Source organism: Sceloporus undulatus, unplaced genomic scaffold, assembly GCF_019175285.1.
Source record: "Sceloporus undulatus isolate JIND9_A2432 ecotype Alabama unplaced genomic scaffold, SceUnd_v1.1 scaffold_20, whole genome shotgun sequence".
Classification (NCBI taxonomy): Eukaryota; Metazoa; Chordata; class Lepidosauria; order Squamata; family Phrynosomatidae; genus Sceloporus; species Sceloporus undulatus.
This window is the reverse complement of record NW_024802942.1, coordinates 1011416-1023982: the sequence shown is the minus strand read 5'-3', so window position 1 is coordinate 1023982 and position 12567 is coordinate 1011416. Positions and strand designations below refer to the sequence as shown.

At 39.6% G+C, this 12567-nt stretch overlaps 1 long non-coding RNA gene across 1 annotated transcript in view; it reads right to left on the bottom strand.

The window, feature by feature from the left end:
* Positions 1–2228: 2228 nt before the first annotated feature.
* The window catches only part of LOC121917487, a 31261-nt gene continuing 20922 nt past the window's right edge, over positions 2229–12567 (bottom strand). Inside the window, exons 4-5 of the long non-coding RNA XR_006101041.1 lie at positions 5311–5390; positions 2229–2351 (exon numbers count right to left, since the gene is read on the bottom strand). This is a non-coding gene — a long non-coding RNA (uncharacterized LOC121917487). The remainder of the gene's footprint in view (positions 2352–5310; positions 5391–12567) is intronic.

Here is a 12567-nt window from a genome sequence, read left to right as displayed (position 1 = left end):
CCTGCTTCTCCTTCCCTTTTGCTTTTTGCTATCCTGTCCTTAACCTACCACAGACTAAAAAACTCTTCAAGGGTTGGCAGAGGAGGGGTTGGAAACAAAGAGGGAACAATATAACTACTGTGCCCCTATTGTCCTTTGGAAAGCGTCCTCTAAATTCCATTAGGTTTCATTTGGGGGAAAAGACTCTTTGGCCCCATTCCCACTGGGCAAAAAAGCGGCTTATTTTGTTGTGATTCTGACTTGGATTCTGACTCGAATCTGACCCATCGTTCCCATTAAAAACGGGTGCAAACAGACCCAGGTTTTTTTTACCCCTGTTTTTGTTCCCATTGGTATTTTCCCTGTGGTAATTTGAAGCGGGTTATTTTGCTCCCCATTCACATTGCCCTTCCGAGACCTCTTTTTTAAAAAAAATCAGCTGTCAATCAAGTGCTTAAGCGCTTGACATCAGAGCCAATCAGTCGCTGAGGCGCTTTTCCCCTCTGGGAAAGGAAGAATAGTCCATCTGGGAAAGAGATAAGGAGCCTCTATTTGCCCTAACCCCCTTTGTGTCCAGGCTCTTCTGTGTCTCCCCAGACTCCCTCTGGAAAAGAGAGAAGAGGAGCCATTTGCCACAAATCCCTTTGCCTCCCCCATTGCTCCCTGGGCTGTCTGGGGGGTGATCAAGCAGGCATGTACTGCAAAGCCCATGTGCTGCTCAGGCGCTAAGGCAGAGGCAAAAAAAATAAATAAAAAATAATAGTTTAAAATGGTGTTCAATGGCTCTCCCCACACATCAGTCTATGAATGTGGAGCAGAGGGGAGGCTGCAGGGGGAGTAATGTGTTTACTGCATTTGGAGCTCAATGTAATGCGATTGCCTTACCCTGCTTCTCAGTCCACTGGGGGAAAGGCTATGCGAACGGAAGAAAATGGCACCGGCGATGCAGAAAGAGAACAAAGAGGGTGACACACCCAGGCCAGCCCCTTGAGCGCTGCTCCTCCCATCTCCAGGTTCGCGAATCAGACACCCTTTCGTTCCCATTCATTTGCCCCGAATCAGACTAGGGAGGCACAGGAAAACTCGCAAAAAGCCACTGTTTTTTTTAAACCGATTTATCGACCTATAATTTGGGATTTTCAGGATAATTTGATTCAGATTCGAATTCCAATGGGAATGATATTGGAACAATGCGGGTCGAATGCACGCTCAAATGGAAAAGATGCACCCATGATTCGCATCCTGATCTGCGTTATAGGCCAGTGGGAATGGGGCCTTTATGTTTTGGTTTAATGCATGACTACTGATCTCTGGTTATTGTGCCTAGTTGGACAAGAAGCACTTTTTCCAAATGAAAGTGTATCTAGATTACACAGCTGCATCAGTCTGATGCCATGTTAACTGTTATCACTCAGTCCTGAGATCCATAGTTTGCCAAAGTTCTCAAGAATTCCCTAGTGCACTGTTTTGAACTGCACTGCTAGAATTGGCTAGCAGAGAATTCTAAGGATCTTACCTAATAGATTCAACAACAAATGCAAGGATTCTTAAGTTGAAACCATGACAGATAAACAATGTATCAAACTGCTATAACTGTGTAATGTATATATACACTGAGTTGTTATGGGTTTGGTGGGTCTAATATGCTGAAAAATGTGTCATCACATAAGGAAAGTCAGGCCTTGCTACAGTTAATCCTACCATAGTGGTATGGGACCAAAGTCTCATAAATCCTAATATAGTGTTGCTCTTAATGCAGTTAGCCTGATCTATTTCTTCCTTCTTCAGTGTGAGTAGATGGAGGTGGACTAGTGCAGGTTCTATTCAAAGTACCCTGTGGAGCTATGTGGAGTTTGTGGAACTTGAATGGGCCAAGGAAGCTCACCTGTTTCTTCCTGCTGCCCTATTACCATTCCGTGGTATATGAAGAACAAAAGCTTGAATTGTTTTTTTCATTATGGCAGGACCAAGAATTATCTCATGACAAGCATCTACTCTGACAAGAAGATGTAACTATGCTTTTACATTGGTTGCTGACTTTCCAAACTCCTTGAATTGTACACTGTCCTCATTTGTTTACTTATTTATTTTAGTACACTTTCAGGCTACCCAAATAACTGCAGTTCTCTGGATGGTACAACTGAAACCATAAAATTTCAAACAATGATTAAAAAGAGTACATAATAAAACCAGTAGCAGGCAATAAAAACAATGAAGCACTTACAACAAAAGTAAAACTAAGAACATAATAAGCACTAAAACAATTGCTCAGTTAACAGCATTTCTTGGGAGCCACTTCATAGGAATGGATACATATCTCAGTTTTGCTGTCTCCTACTTTTGAATTGTTTTATCCCCAATTTCTTTCTGTCCTGTTTAGGAGAAAAACCAAAATTTTGATGTGTTCTTATCAGAAAACAACAAATTTATCATACAACTGTGCCCATCAAATATAATAGGAGCAGCTATTCCATGAGAAGATTACATTGTGCCTGCTGATGGTGTATGTGTTAAAAATGAGAGGCAGGCCACAGCAAAGAAGTGGTAACCACAATTAAGCACCACAAACACAAAGATGCACAACTTTGTCAGAGGGTTTTACACAGATGTTGGATACCTACCTCTTAGGAGTTCTTTAATGGTGGATTCCTGTACTGGCAAAAAGTTAGATTAAATGGCCCTGGGGTCCTTTCCAACTCTATGATTCTATTGATTCTGTACTTAAAGGCCTCTACCTGGGTGGATGAATGTATTGATTCTGCTTTCTCTTTAATCTAATGTTCTTTCTGTCTCCATCAGAGCTTTGGAAATTTACTTTTTGAGCTATACCTCCCAGGGGGCATTGTGATTGGAGGGTTCTGGGAGTTTCAGTCCAAAAGTAACATTTTCATGCTCAGTATACTTGCTGTGGTCTTTTTTAAAGCAGAGAATTCTTATTAATCAAAACACTAAGCAACTTTCTCACCCACCCCTACTTTTCACAAGACACCTCCCCTCCTGTTACCTTCAAGGATCCAATTTCCAAGGATTCAGAGAAGTGTTTAAAAGTCTGTCATGGGCGTCTATAGCTATGATAGTCTATGCCCAGAACTTCAGTCAAAGTCCACTCAAAAACACTTATATGTAATTGGTATGAAGAAAGAATGGTTATATTAAGGTATACCTTTTTCTCTTTTTTAGAAATTCTACCTTAATATGAGGAATACCTACTATCACAGGTATGTACAAGTTTCTGTGAGCAATGCCGGCTTGACATTTCCTTGTGTAAAATTACAGCTTGAAAAATACACTTTTGTGTTTAGTCTGGATAGGTAGCCTGAGGATGTTCACTTATTCTCAGGTTTGCGACTGTTACTCAGGAATAACCTCAAGACAGTGACAATTAAATTTATATACCTCTTTGATTACTTAGCTTCCTGTAACCAAAAGCAGGAAATGACTGCCTTCAGGCACTGTTCCCCCACAATCAACATATTATATATATGGGATCTTCCTGAAAGTTGGACTGATACACTGCTGTACTTTAATCAAAATTATAGCATGGTAACATTTCACATCCCCAGATCATGACAGCAGTCTTGAAACACATTTTCATAGCCTAGCAATTCTAGAGACTAGGCCAAATATCCTCAGACCAGTTTTATAGGACTTTGCATCTTCCATGAGTGTGTATGTGCACAGGGGGGAAATTGGTGATTTTAAAGGAGGTGTGGATTTGCCTTTAAAGATAAAGTAGCAAAAAGGATTCTCATTTTTTAAATATCAGAAAAAGTAATAGGATTTTCTGCCATTTCAAATAATAATAATAATAATAATAATAATAATAATAATTTTATTTCTTACCTGCTTCTCCTCACAGCACGAGGCAGGTGACAACACAGTTAAGACACAATCATTATATAAACTACACATATTAAGCTGCATAAAATGCACATATAAAGAGATTTATGCAATATTTATATTACAATATGTAGAACAATAATTAAATATAAAATGCATGTTTTAAAATTCATGATTAAAATCTGCCTGGATAGGCAGCTTAGTTACCCTAGGAAGCTGGCTACATTCTTTTTTAAAATGAGGGACAGTGTGCTCCCCTGAAATAATGTTATGATATGACATGCCATTAGTCCCAAAGGCATGTGGAATAGGAAAAATGGGACCCCACTGAACACTCTTACACTCACCAAATGTCATGATTTGGCAGAACCTATGTTGATTTTAAAATGTCTCAGTTTCAGTCTTCGCCTCTCATTTCCCCCCTTACTTAAATTACTGCAAACTGAGTTTAAAGTGCAAATATAGGAGGGATACAGACAGGGAGAAATGAGCGCTGAGACACTTCCCCTTTTGCCCCATATGGAGGCCGCAGCAACCAAATGACATGACCTCCGGGAACCCTAAAAAGAACCTGCTCCCGGCAGGTTCATTTTAGGTAACATGTCGGGCTCCATTGGTGCACTTGCGCACAATGATGATGTCTGCATGTGCTGTGCCATTTGGATGCTGCACTAAGTGCATGTCATCATTGTGGCCCCTGCATGGATGGAGGCAAGCCAAGATGGCATCCGGATGGTGCTGTACAGCTCAGGAGCGTGTGGACACTCCACTCTCCTGAGCCCTAAATCCAGCTCCAGGCTGGCGCTTTGCACCAGTCTGTACCAGACCATAGTTTGTACTCTATTAATTCACCAGGGAAGAAAAGAGAGGAGAGGACAGAATCATGCCAGGCAAAAGCAGATGCCTGAAGCTTCTTCTAGTTTGCATGTTCTTCCTCATTAATAACTTTGGCCACACTCTGCTGTTGCCTGGCCACATGTGTCCCAATTTTTCTATATGAAAAGTTGTGGTGGGGTATTTATTCTTCTCTCACACACCCTTGCAAACATAAACTCTGTATTAAGTCAAGCTCAGTCTCTTTCTTTCTTTCTTTCCCCTCTTTCCCCACAACTGGGACTCAAGGTGGCTCATAACAAGCAAATGAACATGTACAATTAAAACTAGATATGAGGCGCAGATTAAAAAAACAGATAAAAGTTATCATGTTATAACATATTGAAACATACTGATAAAACAAAGTTGAATTAAAATGTAATTTAAAATAAAAGCAAAATGTACAATACTAACTTAAAGACTTCCACAGCAGTCAATCAGCTGTTCCAGCTACTACTTGGAATGGAAAGTCTCAAGTTTCACACCTCCCAATAGATGTCAAAGAAAGGGATGGGTATTTCTCCTTGTAGTGTTGAAATATTAAGGTTTTTTTTTTTCTCATGAAGGGTGGAAAACTCACGACAACATTTAAAAATAGTGCATTTTCAAGAAACTCACAGTTTTATTCAGAGTGGTGCAACTTTCGAAGAACTGCACAGTTGTATGTCTCCAGCCATGACTGTTTTATCTTGCACAACCTTTTCAGAAAGAGATACAAGACATGGAGGGAGTAGATACCAAAAATTAATAAATAAAGCTGTATTGCATACTGGAGTGCTGGGGCTAGTTTTCTAGTCTTGCTTGATAGTTTTGGTCTACAGCCACTTCCCCTTTATCCTCATTTAAGGGATCCGTGAATAATGGATTCTTTGGGTTCTGAGTCTATGCTCCCTTCTTTCTTGACTTGCCTGCCTACTCCAATTCCCCAATTCCTTTTCATCCTTGCTAATTTGCTTCATCCACACCAAGGCTGTTTCTTTCCTGCCAGCCCTTCATCTGCTGCTCTTTCTCAGCTGCCTACCAAGAATCACAATAGGCAGGCAGCTCAAGAAAGAAGGGGAGCTCTGACTCAAAGTCAGAGTGTTCAGGGAGCAAGCGGTGCAAGAAAACAGCTGGGACAAGAGCAGCATAGAGGAGAGCCTTGATGGGGGTGAATCAAATTAGAAGAGGAAAAAAATGATGCAAAATTTCTTGCGGGAGCAGGATTCCTATTTATGGGGGCAATGCCTGGAAATGCCTCCAGATGCTTTTTTTGTGTGTGTATTTTTGTCTTTCAGTCACCTGCCTCACTCATGCCAACTCCATTGATTTCAAAGGGTTTTCTTAGGCCAGGAAATACTCAAAGGTAGTTTTGCCAGATTCTTCCTTTGAAATACAGCCCACAGCAGTTGGTATTAATTGGCTGTCTCCCATCCAATTAATAACCAAGGCTGACCCTGCATATCTTCCAAGATCAGACGAGATCTGGTGCCTTTAGGGTTTTTAGGCCTTTAGGGTATTTATGGTATTTAGTTGCCTCTTTACTTGAATGCAGATCTGTGCAGGCAAACGTTCCCTCTTTCAGGCTTGACCCCATTTGCTGACCTGTCCACCCACTTGGAAGCTCAGACAGACCACACACTAATCCCTTGGCAGACTATCTCAGCTGCAGGCAAGAGAAGAGAAATGCAGAACTTTTTCAACAGACAGAGAAAAATTTCTGTGAAGGGTTGTCTAATTAGAAGCTAGCAAATGATGGTAACAGAGAGTAGAGATCAGGACTGCTGGATGCTGTTTGGGTTTCAGTTTTTGTCCAGTTCCCAGGATCCATGAGAAGAATTAGGAGACTACTGCACACAATTTATCCCATTTTATCCCCAGCAGGATAGATGTGTGTTTAACAGACAATGAAGGATCCTACCGCATTCTTCCATGACCAGGCATATGCAGCCCATATGCAACACAAGCTTATCCCACAGCCTTTCAAGGACAGAATTTTCCTTTTAAACCCCCCATGGTTTAATGCTATGGAATCCTGGGATTTGTAATTTTTGTTGTGGCATGAGAGCTCTCTGACAGAGAAAGCTAAATGTCTCGGGAAACTACAATTCCCAGAATCCCATAACATGGAGGCATGGTAGTTAAAGCAGTGTCAACTGGATTATTTCTGCAGTGCAGATGCTGCCCTAGACAGTCATTATGTGTGACCACATAACACCAATACTAAAGTCACTCCACTGGCTGCCTATTAGTTTTCGGGCACAGTACACCTTGGTTATCACCTTTAAAGTCCTACATGGCTTGGGCTCAACCTATTTAAGGGATCGCCTACTTCCATATAATCCGCCCTGTACTCTCAGGTCCTCTGGGAAGAATTAATCCATTTTATAAAGACCAGATTGACTGTGACCTCCCAGAGGACATTCCCTGCAACCGCTCCCAGCCTGTGGAATGGCCTGCCAGACGAGATCTGTCAAATTACCAACCTAGACAGCTTCAAGAAAGCTGTCAAGACGGATCTCTTCCAGCAGGCCTTCCCATGTAATGGGAACTACTCGGCCATGTAATGACTCCTCCACATCATGACTCTGCCCCCTGTTATTGTTTTAATTTTAATTGTTTTATATATTATATATGTAATTTTGATCCTAATTTTGATCCTAAACTATGGAACGACCTGCCGGAGGAGATCAGTCACATTTCCACTCTGGCAGCTTTCAAGAAAGCACTCAAGATGGATCTCTTCCAGCAGGCCTTTCCAACTTAGTTACCCTCCCCAGATATAGAGATATTTGTCCCCTCATCTGTCTATTTCCCCCCACCAATGTTTCTGCCTATTTTTTGTTTGTTCCATGTCTTTAATGTTTTTAATGTTTTAATATTATTACTGTTTAATTCTGTTTTAGTACTGGGAATTGGGGTGGTGGTGGTAGGTCTAGGGTTTGATTTTTTAACTCTATTGTAATTTGTTGTATTTTATTGTTGTAACCCGCCCGGATTCTTCATGATTGGGCAGGCTAGAAATAAATCTATTATTATTATTATTATTATTAATTTGTTAAATTCTTTTTTAAGGGGGGATACTTTGTATATATTGCTGTATCATTTTTAACACTGTAAGCCACTTTGATTGCTTTAACAAAAAGTGGGGTACAAATAAAAGTTTTATGTTTATTATTTATTTATTATTATTTATCCAAGCACAAACCAAACCCTATCCTCCATAGCTTTAAGAATATTTTTGTAGCCTTATTGAGACCTGTGAGGGAAAGGTTTCCAGTTTATTTTATCAATACATTGACTCCATTGAGAGGTGCATACTTAGTCGTTTAGGTACAGGCTTGGAGAGGCAGGTGGATTTTCAACATAGGGTAACAAAGACTTTTTTGGTGGTAGAGGTTTTATGATTCAGCTTTATGATTCAGTAATACTGAGGTACAATAATTCACAGTAATAAGCAGTGGATCTGACACCAGGTTTGTCTGGACTGAGTTAAATTTAGGCTAAAAAAATTGAGAGAGAGAGAGAGAGAGACTTAAGCAATGTACATTATAATTAACAGCAATTAAAATGCATTGTGTGCTGAGGATGGTCTGGACAAGCTTTAAAGAAGCAGCAATATGACCGCTTTTCTTTATGGGAAATTGGCTAATCCTGCAGCCACTTTCTTCAAGAGAGAGGCAACATTTTCTGTTCAATTGCAGAGTAGGTTGTGGTCTCATCAACGGCATAAATCTTTCTCCATACTGTGCCTCCCATTTCTTAATGTGATGAAATAACGTCTTTGTAGTGTACTCTTTATGAATATCTTCCCAGCCTTGGGCTACAGATAAGATCGCACTGAGTTGGGTAAGTAAAAATGTCAGTTGCTGCTACCCACAGATGGGCCTGTGAGTGCTGCAATCTTATTTGTCAAACTCCAGGATGATGATAAGCCATCAGAAGAGATCTATTCACTCTGAGCTGCCATTGCCACAGTTGCTAGTTAACTTTTTTATTTAAGAAATGAAAACAAAACTCAGCAAGTTTAAATAGCTACTAGCAGTAAAATAGACAAATGTTCAATACCACTCTTCTGTCTTTTCTCCAAGAATGGGAAGATAAAAACTAGAAGGATCGTATGGCAGTAAACTGTCACTACCCCCAAGCTGAGCCTTGCCATTAGGTTTTGTGAAGCAGCTCTCTAAAGGAGCAACTAATGAAGATAGGAAATACGAAGACTCAGTGTTGAAGACCAGAGCTCTACATATCAGATGGCCTGTTTTGCTGCCCTATGTCCACAGGTTCATAGAGTATAACAGGTATTGGTGTCATTGTAAAATTCCTCTATATGCACTATTGGGGAGCTGTCACCTTGTCCTTTGCCTTAAAAAAAAAAAAATCTTGTGCCAGCCCTTCAATTTCCCTTTCCTCTAAAAGCAAGAAGGTGAAAGTACCTGTGGGTACCTGAAATGCTAAATATTTATGTAACAAACAGACAAAGAACTTAGAAATCTCTTCCAGCTCTATGATAATATAATTCTATTCTATACATAATTATTTTCCCAATAAGAAGGGTATCTTTGGTGGTATCCACATTGCACTATGATAGCACTTTGATACCACTGTAACTGCCATAGCTTTCTGTTTTAAAAACTAAGATGTACTCCCCTAGAACCTAAAATGGGCAATCATGCAGTTCTCCAGTTCCTTTTGGACTGCAAGTCCCAGCATCCCTAACCAGCATAGATAGTGGTGATGAATGCTGTAACTGCTGTCAACTGCAGGGGCATATGATTGCCAACCCACACCTAAAATAAAACAGAGATGATGGTTGAGTGAACACTCAGAGAGAGTTATGAGTGGGCATCATGCCAGAAAAAGGATCTCTCCTCTGCCAGCTAGCCATCTAACTTCAGAAAGTGGAATTCCTGCAAAAGAATCTTTGAAGATTACCTTATTTCCTAGGGGCAACTTCATGTGAGAGCAGGAAAATCGGCTGTGTTTTCCCCTCTACCCAGAACTAGGAAGATGGTTAGGTTCAGATTTTAATCATCATTAAGAAGATTTTTCTGCCTTTCCTTGCTGGTAAATTTTGGCACATGCTAAAATACATGCAAGTCACTGTGTCATATGGCTATATGCATACACTTTCTTTCCTGCAAGTAATCTACAGTGGCTGCTTATTGTTTTTGTTATTTGTCATCAAGTCAATTGTGAAATATGGCAACCCTAATGAATGAGAGTTTTCCAGGAGCCCCGGTCACCAACAACCCTCCTCAAGTCTTGCAAACTCAGGGCTCTTGCTTCAAGGATTGAATCCTTCTACTCATAATGTCTCCCTATTTTCCTACTGCCTTCCACTTTACCAAGCATTACCATATTTTTGAATGAATTGGATTGTTTCATGATATGTCCTAAATATAACAGCCTCAGTTTAGCTATCTTTGCTTCTGGTGAGAGTTTAAGTTTGACTTGCTGTTAGACCCATTCATTTTTCTTTAGCAGTCCATGGTATCCATAAAACTCTCCATCACCACCATATTTCAAATGTGTTGATTTTCTTCTTTTCAGCTTTCTTCACTATCCAGCTTTCACACCCATACATAGAAGTCAGTGACACATGTATTGCTAAATGGGAGGCCATTTTAAAAATAAAAAATAAAATGGGAGGCCAAAAGGGTGCCCATTTGCATTAAATTTTAAATTAAATTTAAAGTTAATGTATGCATATTATACACATATATACATTTTGAAGTAATAAGCCGTGGCCCTTGAGTTTTCAAGACCTGAATAGGGCTGTTAATAACAAGACTTCTTAGAGATTTCTCATTCATAGTGTTGCCATAAATAGATACCAATTTGACTGTGTCTACAAAAGAGAAATACAATGCATCTCATAATACTGGGAAAGACTTTGGCCTTGTGCCATATATGTCAGCAAGTTCAAGGTTGCTGCTCTGTCTTTATGTCTTTAAATCGCATTGGATAGCTCTTCATATAGAAATACTTCCAGAGGCCAGTCTATGGACAATACTTTCAAATAGACAACTTTCTTCTGCAACATAGCAAGTATATGTATCTGTATGTATGCATTTAGATCATTTCTATGCCAAATTTCTGTTAAGAAACACCAAAACAATTGAAATAACAATCTAAACATAAAAAGATAAAGATAAAAGCAATTCCAGAACAATTTTGTCTTTTAATGGGTGTGCCTTTTGTTTTTAATTGTTATGCTTTTAAAATTATTATACTATGTTTTAAATGAGTGGTTGTTTTAATATGATAGTTTTGAATTGCCAGATTTTAAAATATATTTTGTTCTAACTTTGTTGTACGCTGTCTTGGGTTGTGGGGAAAGTGGGATATAAATAAAATACAAAAAATTTGGTTAAAAATGTAAGTCTTGTCACCTTTTCTAAAGGAAGGAGTGGGGAATCAGTTGTAGTGTAAGGGGAGAAAATTGGGGAGTGGCAGAGCAGAAAGCCCTCTCGCCCCATCTGTAATGGGGCCTTCACAAAGCAACAGTGGCCTCAACATGGCTTCTCTTGCATATCTAACTGGGCAGTTTCATAGGGAGAGTGATGATGCTTTAAAAAGCCAGGTCCTAAGCTGTTTAGATCCATATCAAACCTTCCAACTGTCCCAATTTAAAAGGAACAGTCCCGATTAATCCTCTGCCATCCCACTTTTTTCAGCTGCTTTTAAAAAAATCCAGTTTTTCACTCTCTGTCTTTTCCACTTTTCTCCTTTGTCTACAGCTTACTTGAACTGATGCAGACTGAGTTCAAACTGCAAAGGTAGTTTGTATTCAGTTTCTCTGAAGATGCCAGCCACAGATGCAGGTGAAACATCAGGAATAAACTCTTCTAGAACATGGCCACATTGCCTAAAAAACCCACAAAAAACTATGGATGCTGGTCACGAAAGCCCTCAACTTCATCGTTTGTACTCAATTAACTCAGCAGGGGGCAGAGAAATGAAGGGGTGAAATATCATACCTCCTAGTAGACTTTGTGCATTCTTCCTCATTAATTACTTTTACCTTCTTGACTACATTCTGATGTTGTTTGGCCACATGAATCCCAGTTTTCGTCTGAGAAATATTGGAGCATATGTCATATAGGTTTAAAATATAGCATGTTTCCCCATTCTTGCTTCATGTCTAGAATAAAATAGTCTTCAGACATTTTCTGTATTAAAATAGGAAGCAAGTTTCCATACTAAGTGTAAGGCCTATTACACTTCACCTACCAGGCTAGAAAAAGTTATTGATACAGACATGCTGACAGGGCCTTCTTTGCTACTGTGAGATGGTGCCCAGGGTTGGAACAATGATCCAATCTGCTGTAGAGTAGAATTTGGCACATCAAACTTGACATATGGCTGTTCCTTTTCAGACACATGTTTTTTCCTCTTTCACTCCTCTGATTTATGACAGCTTCTGTTTTGTTATGGTATGTGTCAACAGAGGCTTGTTTAAAGTGGCTTTAACATGTATGGGGAAGCTACAGGGATGCTTTTGCTATCTAGTTTATGTGTTAGGCTGTAAAAAGGAAGTGAAATGTGAAATGACAGCAGAAAATTATTTCTGCAAAATGAGAATGTAAGCTACAGGAGAAGGAGCTTTCCCAGACTTCCTTATAAATAATCCATAGTAGCCCAATATACCCTAACAGAAAATAGGCTAAATTAATTCCTGGTGTTACTCCAGAGGCTCAAGGGAATTTTACCAGACAGCAATAAATTGTAACCTTTCGAAACTGTGACAGGCATACTGACAAAATATAATTCTTCTCTATATTGTTGTCTTGAAAGAGAATGGTTATAACTTTATAGGGTTATATGCTGCCACTCACATCTGTTTAATCATTGTAGTATATCCTTTATGGTCTTATGCAGAATTGTTTGGAG